Source organism: Chelonoidis abingdonii, chromosome 4 (assembly GCF_003597395.2).
Source record: "Chelonoidis abingdonii isolate Lonesome George chromosome 4, CheloAbing_2.0, whole genome shotgun sequence".
Lineage (NCBI taxonomy): Eukaryota > Metazoa > Chordata > Testudines > Testudinidae > Chelonoidis > Chelonoidis abingdonii.
This window is the reverse complement of record NC_133772.1, coordinates 42,991,367-43,000,255: the sequence shown is the minus strand read 5'-3', so window position 1 is coordinate 43,000,255 and position 8,889 is coordinate 42,991,367. Positions and strand designations below refer to the sequence as shown.

Here is an 8,889-nt window from a genome sequence, read left to right as displayed (position 1 = left end):
CCAAACATTTTACACTGATATTACTGCAGTGTGTTGGACCATTACAGTAGAATGCTGGAATATTTTATGCCCATTCACTCCTTGGTCTTGCTACAGAGCTAGCAAGCAAGGATACTAATTGGGGCCACTAGTGATAGTGGGTTTTGAGATGTAGGTGTCCATTTGCTGGGCACTGGACTAAAATCACAAAATTCATTTCACATACATACACTACTGAAAAGCCATTGCTGATGAAAACGTGAAGTCACTATTGATTAGGGTCAAACATACTGATCTGTTGGTGAAAAAATGTATGGGCCAAGTTCACATCTGGTGTAAGCTGAATTTGGCTCTGCCTGTTGAATTGAAAAATGCTAGTAGGTTCCAGCAGGTGAGTCTTGGATCTAAAGCCTGATCCATAGTTTAGAAGATTGTTGTTGTCAGAGGGCTTTGGATCAGACCTGTTGCCTGCAAAACAGTCTGTCCTATTGCTTTTGTCCCCTACATGTATCTTTCCCTCTTGAATGGCAGCACGCTTCCATGAGGTACCCTGTTTTCCATTCTGTCTCTCTACCCTCTTTCTGCCCCCTTTTGCATGCACAACACTTGCCTCCATTCCTGGCTTCCCTTATACATAGCCTGACAGGGCTCATATAATATATGTATTTACAACAATGAATCCTTTATAGGAATATATCTAAAAACAACAACAACCAGACAGGAACTGTTGATTTTCTGTGCCTTAAAGAAAAGCCCTTGTGATCACAATGAAGTCCCAGACCTTTTCTGAAAGACTCCACAGTAGCAGCGGTGGCTCATACATGCAAAGGGGATCGCTTTTATTGGCTCTCCCTCTGAGATCCCATTTTTTGCCACTGATGCCTTCCATCTCCTCCTCCCCTCCACCTTTACATTTATTTCACATATCACCCTTCACTCCCCACCCCCAAAACATCCCCCTTTCTCTTTCTTTCTTTTCCTTTCACAAATCAAGGAAGAGAGGGGAAGGAAGGGGGCGAAAGCAGGGAGGCGGGGAGAGACTCTTTGGAGGAGGAGGAGGAGAAGAGTTTGAAAGAGTTCAGAGCAAGCTGAGGAATAATAGAAGCAGGTCAGCATACTCACTGTGCCAGGCTCTTATCCATCTAAATGAAGGGAAAATCCTGACTTGTGTCCCAGCTGGGAGAAGTTTTGTTTTTTTTGTTTTTTGTTGTCATCGCCACCCCCTACTCCCAATTCTCTTTTTCAAGATGGATCAAAGTGCCCCCCCAGTCACTCCCCTACTCTTTCTTACAGCTCCCTTTCCCCCTTTAGCATAGCACAATGCAGCCTTTCTTGGAAGCCATTGTTGTGGCCTTTTGCACTTCATTATCCTCATTGTGGGTTCCCCATTATTCCGCCCCGCCTCTGGTAAATAAACTCCATAGTGAAAGGCAGGGAGAATGGGAAGGGGAGGGGAGAGGCGGGGATGCTGGGAGGAGAAGGGTGGGGGATTTGCCTTTTTTTTGCCCCCACCTGTCATTTAGGCAAACAGCAATAGAAAGTAAGGGACAAATACACATGAGAAGGGAAGAGAGGAAGGGAAGTACAAGGAGGACCAGTCCAGGACATAATAACAAAGCTGTGTGTGTGTGTGTGTGTGTTTGCAAACATGCCCTGAGCTGTGGCTACCTGCAATCTCAGCTACAGGCAGTGGAGCACTTTCCAATGGCCCTAGGGCAACCATTTCCTGGCAAGGGGTCAGGACCAACTTGGGAACCATAATAAATTGAAAGCACTCACCATAGAACAGAGCTTGCTGTGGCAGCACATATACTAAAATTGGAATGGTACAGAGAAGATTAGCACGGCCCCTGTGCAAGGATGACACACAAAATTAGTGAAGTGCTCCCTATTTAGGGGGAGGAATAGCGTAGCGGTTTGAGCAGTGCCCTGCAAAATCCAGGGTTGTAAGCCCAATCCTTGGGGGTGCTATTTAGGGATCAGGGCAAAAATTTGTCAGGGACAGTATTTGATTCTGCTGTGAAGGCAGGGGACTATACTCAACTCAATGACCTTTCAAGGTCCCCTCCAGTTCTATGACATAGGTATATCTCCATACTTAAAAAACAAACAAAACTATCCCACATCTCAGTTTAGGAACATTAGCCCAGATTTTCAACAGCTCCCATTTAGGCCACCTAGATAAGTGGCCGCATTTTCAAATGTACTCAGTACTTGCACGTCCCCACGGGAATAGTGGGAGATACAGGCTGCTGATGTGTTTTGCAAATTTGGCCCCAAAACAAAGCCCAGCTTTGTTTATTGTAAACGCTGGCAGAAGCCTTCTCCTCAGGGTGACAATCATGTAGGTGCAAAACCAATGCTTGTTAACTAAGTTGTCACAAACATCTACGGACCATGACTAGAGTCTCCTATAGCCTAAAGTAGCAAAGCATTCAGCAGCTGTTTGAGCAGGTGATTGCAGACTGGGTGGACATTTGCTGGGCTGTCTACAGCAGCAAGACACCTTGAGTTGTCCCTGTAATGTTCTTGTGCCTCTTTGTTCCCTTCCATTTTCTCTCTCTGTTCATTGATTCCCTCTAATTCCTGTCTGTATCTCTTTCTGGTCTCTATTTACTTCTTTTGCAGATCCCCATCGCACCTGCAGTAGAACCCTGAGCCATATTTCTACCTCCCAGTGCTTTGCCCACGGCCAGTGCTGCTCTAAGAAAAACGACAATGGATCCTACTTCATTTCTCATGCAGCAGGTGCTGTGAGAGAGGCGTTCCATGGAGGAACACAGCACTTCTTTACTACCCAACAGTTCCAGCTCAAGAGCTTTAGCTGCCTCTGAAACATGTTGTCCTCCCAGGGCTCTGCCGTTACTCCGGTAATAAACAGTCACTAACTGCTTTGCTGCCCTAGGCAACCCCCTATCCATAGGCGACTGGTGCCAATTGCCTGCAGATATCCATTTGGACGGAAGGGAGGTCAATTCAAATGCCAAGTTCAGTTACACAGCTATAAACACAATAACAAAATGTACCTACTTTGGAATTGTTCTCACTAGTTGTGTTATTTTTTATCCCAAATAGGGTCTGAACTACAGTCATGAAGGACACAATCCCTGTATATAGTTTTAAGAAAGCATTTTTGGATCTTTAGAGATGATAGGTGTTATTTAAATATAATATTATTTATATTGAGGGTACAGAGACACATATGAGTTTCTTCTTATTTCAGTGACATTATTAACCTGACTATTTATACAACTGAATTCATATCTAAAAATGAGGGCTTTACATGAAATAAATGTTACAAGTTCAAGACCTCATGAATGACTCTTCTCCAGGGTAGTTAAAAACACCAAAATCTCCAACAGAAGAATAGTGACATATACATTTTGTGCTAGTTTTTCTTAATGGCACATAAACAAACACATTGGTCCAGTTTCTCACTTGATGTACATTGGAACACCTCCAATACTGCTCTTTTGATTTATGCTAGCTGAGGAGCTGGACCAGTTTTTTTTTTTTTCAGAAATATATCTGTTCATTATTATTATTGTCTATATAGGAAATATTCCTCTGAGTTTATAATCCCATATTGGGTGCCCAAGGGATACAGAATCAGAAACGAATTTAGGCACTTATAATAAAAATTGAATTTAGACGCACAAAATTCCCTCCCTGCAGACAGTCCTGGTTACACAATAACCCTGGCTCTCTTTCTAAGAGGAGAAAAATAGCAGGATTTTGAAAGACCTTGTTGGTTCATGTTTGCATATAAATGCTGATTTTATCTTTTCTGTACACAAAGTAAACACAAAACTGTTTTACGATAATGTTACAGATGAAATATGCATCCAGAATGGCAAAACAATCTTTACTTAAGCAGATTCGGTGCCCAAGAACCGTGCCTTAGTCCTTTCTATACAGTGGCTGCCCTGCTCAGGGAACCCCAACTGTTCCCATCCCTATTGATTTACTTCAACATACAAATATCAAAAGGCAGGAACAATATCCAAAGGTACACAGAAAACAGTGCTGAAAAGATGACCTCTTTATAAGGCAATCTGATCTGGTCAAGACAGGTTCCAGTCTAAGAAGGATTTACCTGATTCTTATACCAAGCATGTATAAAAACTAGTTTCAAAGCATGTTAAAGATCCCATGTTGGCCCCTGATCTAGCAAAGTGCTGGGCGCCACCCTCTTCCACTGGCTTCCATGGGAATAGAGGCCACTCAGTATAGTTCAGGAAGCAGTCAGTCCCTCACAGGATCAGGCCATTTAATCACACTAATGTGCACTGGATCCAAAGCCCATTGAATCAATGGGAGTCTTTCTACTGATCAGTCCCTAATTGAACACACACACACACACTAATCCGCACTGGAACCCACTTAAACAAACACCAGGCAGAGAAACACAAGCTTGTTGCAAGAATATAGGATTCACTCCACTGAGGGAAAGCAAACTGTACACGTTATGTACATTTATAGTATTGACTACTGGAAAAATATTGGAAAATCAATCTAAAACGGAGATTTTAATAATTAATTTAGACTTTTTCCTAATAAGGGATGTCACAGCAGCTTCCTCTTAAAAGGATAAAGTGGTTGGCAATGGCAAAATAATAGCTTGTTGCTGTAATCCATTTACTACTGGGCAGAACTGCCATGAAATAATTCCCATTACAAATGGCCTTAACTGACTGAAGGGGCATGGAGAGTGAACCATCCTTCTGCTCTAGAGCTGGTGTCTACAAATCGTAGGGACCTGATCCAAAATCCTTTGAAGCCCACATTTCCAGAGATTACAAAGAGCTTTATTGAGACATTCTGAATGTTGGTCCAAAGGCACCTTGCTTTATTGCTGCCTGGTGCTATACCTGTTCTGTGGATAAATGGAGGACTTCAGTCTCCACGGGTTTCAATCCTGCACCTCTCACAAGCACTAAATTCCCTTAGTAAAAGAGGGAAAATTGTTCCACAACTGCATTGCCATGTCTTTCCCTCTGGCGGTCATATTAAACTCAAATCCCATCACGTTGACAGCAGAGCTGTAAGACCTGGAAGCATAACACAATCATCTTATGTGCAACAATTTGAAAAGCAAAGCTTCAGGATATTAGCTCTTTTAAATTAAACCTCTCTTCTCATTGCATTGTGCTAAACATTTAGCAAAAGGACCAAGATCTGCTCAAGAGGACTGTTAGTGCACAGAACTCAGAGTCTAGTACCTAGAGTTTAGGGAAAGAAGGGTCATGAGAAAGGGTTGCCAGTCGAGGTGGCATTAAAAGCCATAGGTCAGAGCCTTGGACTACAGTCTGGCTGATTGTTCAAGCTGCATTAAATAGCTGGAAAGCTCCCCTAAGCAGGCAGCTAAGGATTTCCCTTGACCAGGGAAATCTCTGAATGGTGTAAAGCTGATGTGGCCGACTTTATGCGACCCATTCCTGCTCCATGGCCAAGGGAACCCTGAGGTTAATGGGACTTATATCTATGCTGAATAGTGAGTGATGGCTGAAGTGGGCCTGGAAGGGGGATACTAAGGAGCGGGAAGGTTGGGGGAGGGGGCAGGAGGAGGTGGAAAGCTTGATAGTGGATTTTTTTTTTGAGTGTTCTTGAGACAAAGTAGAGCGTTGCAGATAATATAAAGTCAAACACAATGGACCAAATCAATCCCTTGTGCAACTCTGCTGACGCTTATATAGCTTGCATCAGGGATGAATTAGACCTATTATATTAAAAACACTACATCTGATTCTCCCTTTTCTTTGGGCCAGATTCCCAGTTAATGTAAATTGGTGTACTTCCACTGACTTCATTGAATTCCCATTTGCACCAGCTGGGATTCTGGCCTTTACACTGGTGTTACACCATTGTAACTATTGATGGCAGTGGAGTCACTTCTGATTTACAGAGGGGTAAGTGAAAGGAACATCAGGATTCATATAAAATTCAGTGGACCTGAACAACTTGAAAACCAGTGAACCTGAGATATTTGCACTGGTGTAATTACATTAACATTGCTACCCTGGTGCAAAATACAAACCTCTGATGTAGATGAGTCCCCCCAATGTAAAGAATGGTTTACTTCTGTAACATACCAAATTACATTACTTCTAGGGTAAACTCTGTTTTATATTGGTTCACCTATTTGCCTCTGGGGTTTGCAGTGGAGTAATAACACTATGGTTAGTGGCGGCTCCAGGAACCAGTGCCTGGGGTGGCAAGTTGTGAGGGGGAGTGCCCTGCCGGTCCTTGTGAGGGCGGCAGTCATGCAGCCTTTGGTGGCTTGCCTGCGGGAGGTCTGCCGGTCCCTCAGATTCGGTGGCAATTCAGCAGCGAGTACGCTGCTGAATCCACGGGACCAGGGACCTCCTGCAGGTGCGCTGCCGAAGTCAGCCGTCCTGCCGTGCTTGGGTCAGCAAAAAAGCTAGAACCACCCCAACTATGGTAGCTACCCCAGTGCAGATTTCTCAAGTGCAGATAGGGCCTTAATGTCCTCGGAAATCTCAGGGCTGGGCCAGAATATGGGAAAATTGAATTAAATTATCAGGAAAGAGATAAAATACACATGCGTGTATTCCAATTTCCACATTGACCCACTAGCCACCCAGACACATCACTTGACCTCACTTGGGTGGCTTTTACTGCCCTCATTGCTCCTATAAAAACTCAAGTGGTTTTAATTCAACACACTAAATGGGAACTCTCTTAATTGCCTTCATGCTGAAAGACAAAAACCAAAACAAAATCACTACCACTACAACCGAATATCCCACACAGCCATAGCCCCAGATTTAAAATTCACATGATCTCTGTATGTATATAGTGGATTTCCAAATGCAAGATAAGGCTGCTTCTATTTGCCTATCCATCTGTCCTTTGCATTGAAGGCAATCATGTATATGGCATCAGAAGTGAAGAAATATATTAATTAATAATACAAAAAAGAAAAAAAAAGAAAAGAAAGAAAATGCCCTACGAAAAATATACTACTCAGCATCTCTCAGAGTTTCCAGCAGAGCGCAGTTGTGGTAGCCACGTGTCTCTTTGTTAGCTAAGGTTCAGACTTGCTTCTGATTGGGTCCTGGCTCGCGTCCCAGAACCCTCACTCTGTTCCCTCAGGCCCTCTGGTGCTTCTGAGTTACCTCCAGCCCCTTTGGTCAGTGATTAATGGTGACCATCAATCAACCATTCCTGAAACAAATGCAATAGGCAGTTTGCGATAAACCTTTAAAAGCCCTGCTCCCCCTGCCTTTTCCCTTTTAAAACCTCATGCTGAGATTATCTATCGCATGAAATAAACCAGGATTCATTCAGGGTGTCTGGAGAACAGGTCTCCTGTTCTATTCATATTGAAATGGGGAGGTATCAATAGCTCCTTTGAAGTTGGTTCCACAAGGCAAAAATATTGTCTTTGGGTAATGTGGAAGAGAACCAGTAACAGCACAGTTTGAGTTACAGGGAATTGTGTTCTCATAAGGAACCTTATTAACCTGCTTAAAAGTCCCTGCATAGAACAGGGAATTTATTATAACTGAAAATAGCAGGTGTAAATTCTTCATAGGGCTATTAAAGTGTTCAGTGTTTCATTGAACTATGATAATTATTTGTGTTACAGTAGAGCCTGGGGACCCCAATTGTGCTAGGCACTGTACAAACAGAGTAATGGATGGTTCTTGCACTGAAGAGCATATAGGGATCATGATGATGACTTATTAATTGTATTACAATCCTGCCTGGAAGTCTTAACCAACATTGGGCCCCCACTGTACTAATAACCATGAAATATCAGGGAGATCGAAAGAAGATCTATCTCAGAATTTCTTTCACTGGTTTTGGATCTGTTTGAGCATAAGGATAGTGGAGCAGAGATGGCTGAGTAGAAATCATTGGGTCATTATTCATTTAGGGCCTGCTGAGATTTTACATTGGAATTCACACTGGTGTAGTTATTTGGGCTATGTTGCACTTGCACCAGTGGTGAAAGTAACTTAAATTTCTTACCGGTACAGTCATATCACAACTCACATCCACTCCTACACACTTCACTTCATGGATCTCTTTGCATGACTTTGACATAGAAATTAAAGCTACTACTACCAATACTGTCTCTAGAATAAAATTTTAATTCTGGAATAAAAGCCTGAACTGATTGTCACATTTCTCTCCTCTCCTCCAATGTAAGGGATCCCCCATGGAGAGAAGACCATATAGGTGGGAGGGGGAGAAAATCTATGTATGAACCAGACTCAAAGGAAATGCAGCAGGCAGAGGGAAGGGGAGGGAGCCTCAGTCAACCCCACCGAGCTCTGCAGGTGCAAAACAAAAGTCCCCGCAGGCTCTGACACTGGTTAACACAGTGTGTGATCTTGCACCAGTCCTCCCCGCCCCAGCTTGTGGCAGGGAGGAGGGGGACTGGCTGGTGGAGAAGCCCAACACTGCCAGGAAAACTTCCAGCCTCAGCAGCTGCTGCTCTGCCAGTCTGCAGGAGTGAGCCGTGCACAGGGGCTGCCCAGGAGAGAGGGGAAGAGATGAAGGTTCGGGGGCAGCAGCAACACACACAGCGATGGAGGGTTGCGGGTAGGGGCTTCAGTTCTAAGGGGAACCCACAGCAAAGCTGCCCCAGCCAGGGCCGGCTTTAGGCCGATTCAGCCGATTCCCCGGAATCGGGCCCAGCGCCTAAGAGGGCCCCATGCCTTAAGCGCCTTTTAGTTTTTTTTTTTCTTACTGGGGCTGCAGTCTGCTCCGGGGTCTTCCATGGCCCCGCTCCCCTGACCAAAGCGCTGCAGGAGCGCGGCTGCCCCACAGCCTGGCTCTCCCAGCTGGAGCCCCAGCTGGAACACGGCAAGCCCCGCAGCCCCGCTCCACTCACCCGCCTGGAGCCTTGGCCAGAGCCAGGCAAGCCGCCCTGCGGTC

At 44.4% G+C, this 8,889-nt stretch overlaps 1 non-coding gene across 1 annotated transcript; it reads left to right on the top strand.

Moving 5' to 3' along the window:
- The first annotated feature begins 1,771 nt into the window (after positions 1-1,771).
- Positions 1,772-1,875, top strand: LOC116819399 (U6 spliceosomal RNA). The gene has a single exon (XR_004372405.1). It is a non-coding gene; the product is annotated as a U6 spliceosomal RNA (small nuclear RNA).
- The last annotated feature ends 7,014 nt before the right edge of the window (positions 1,876-8,889 follow it).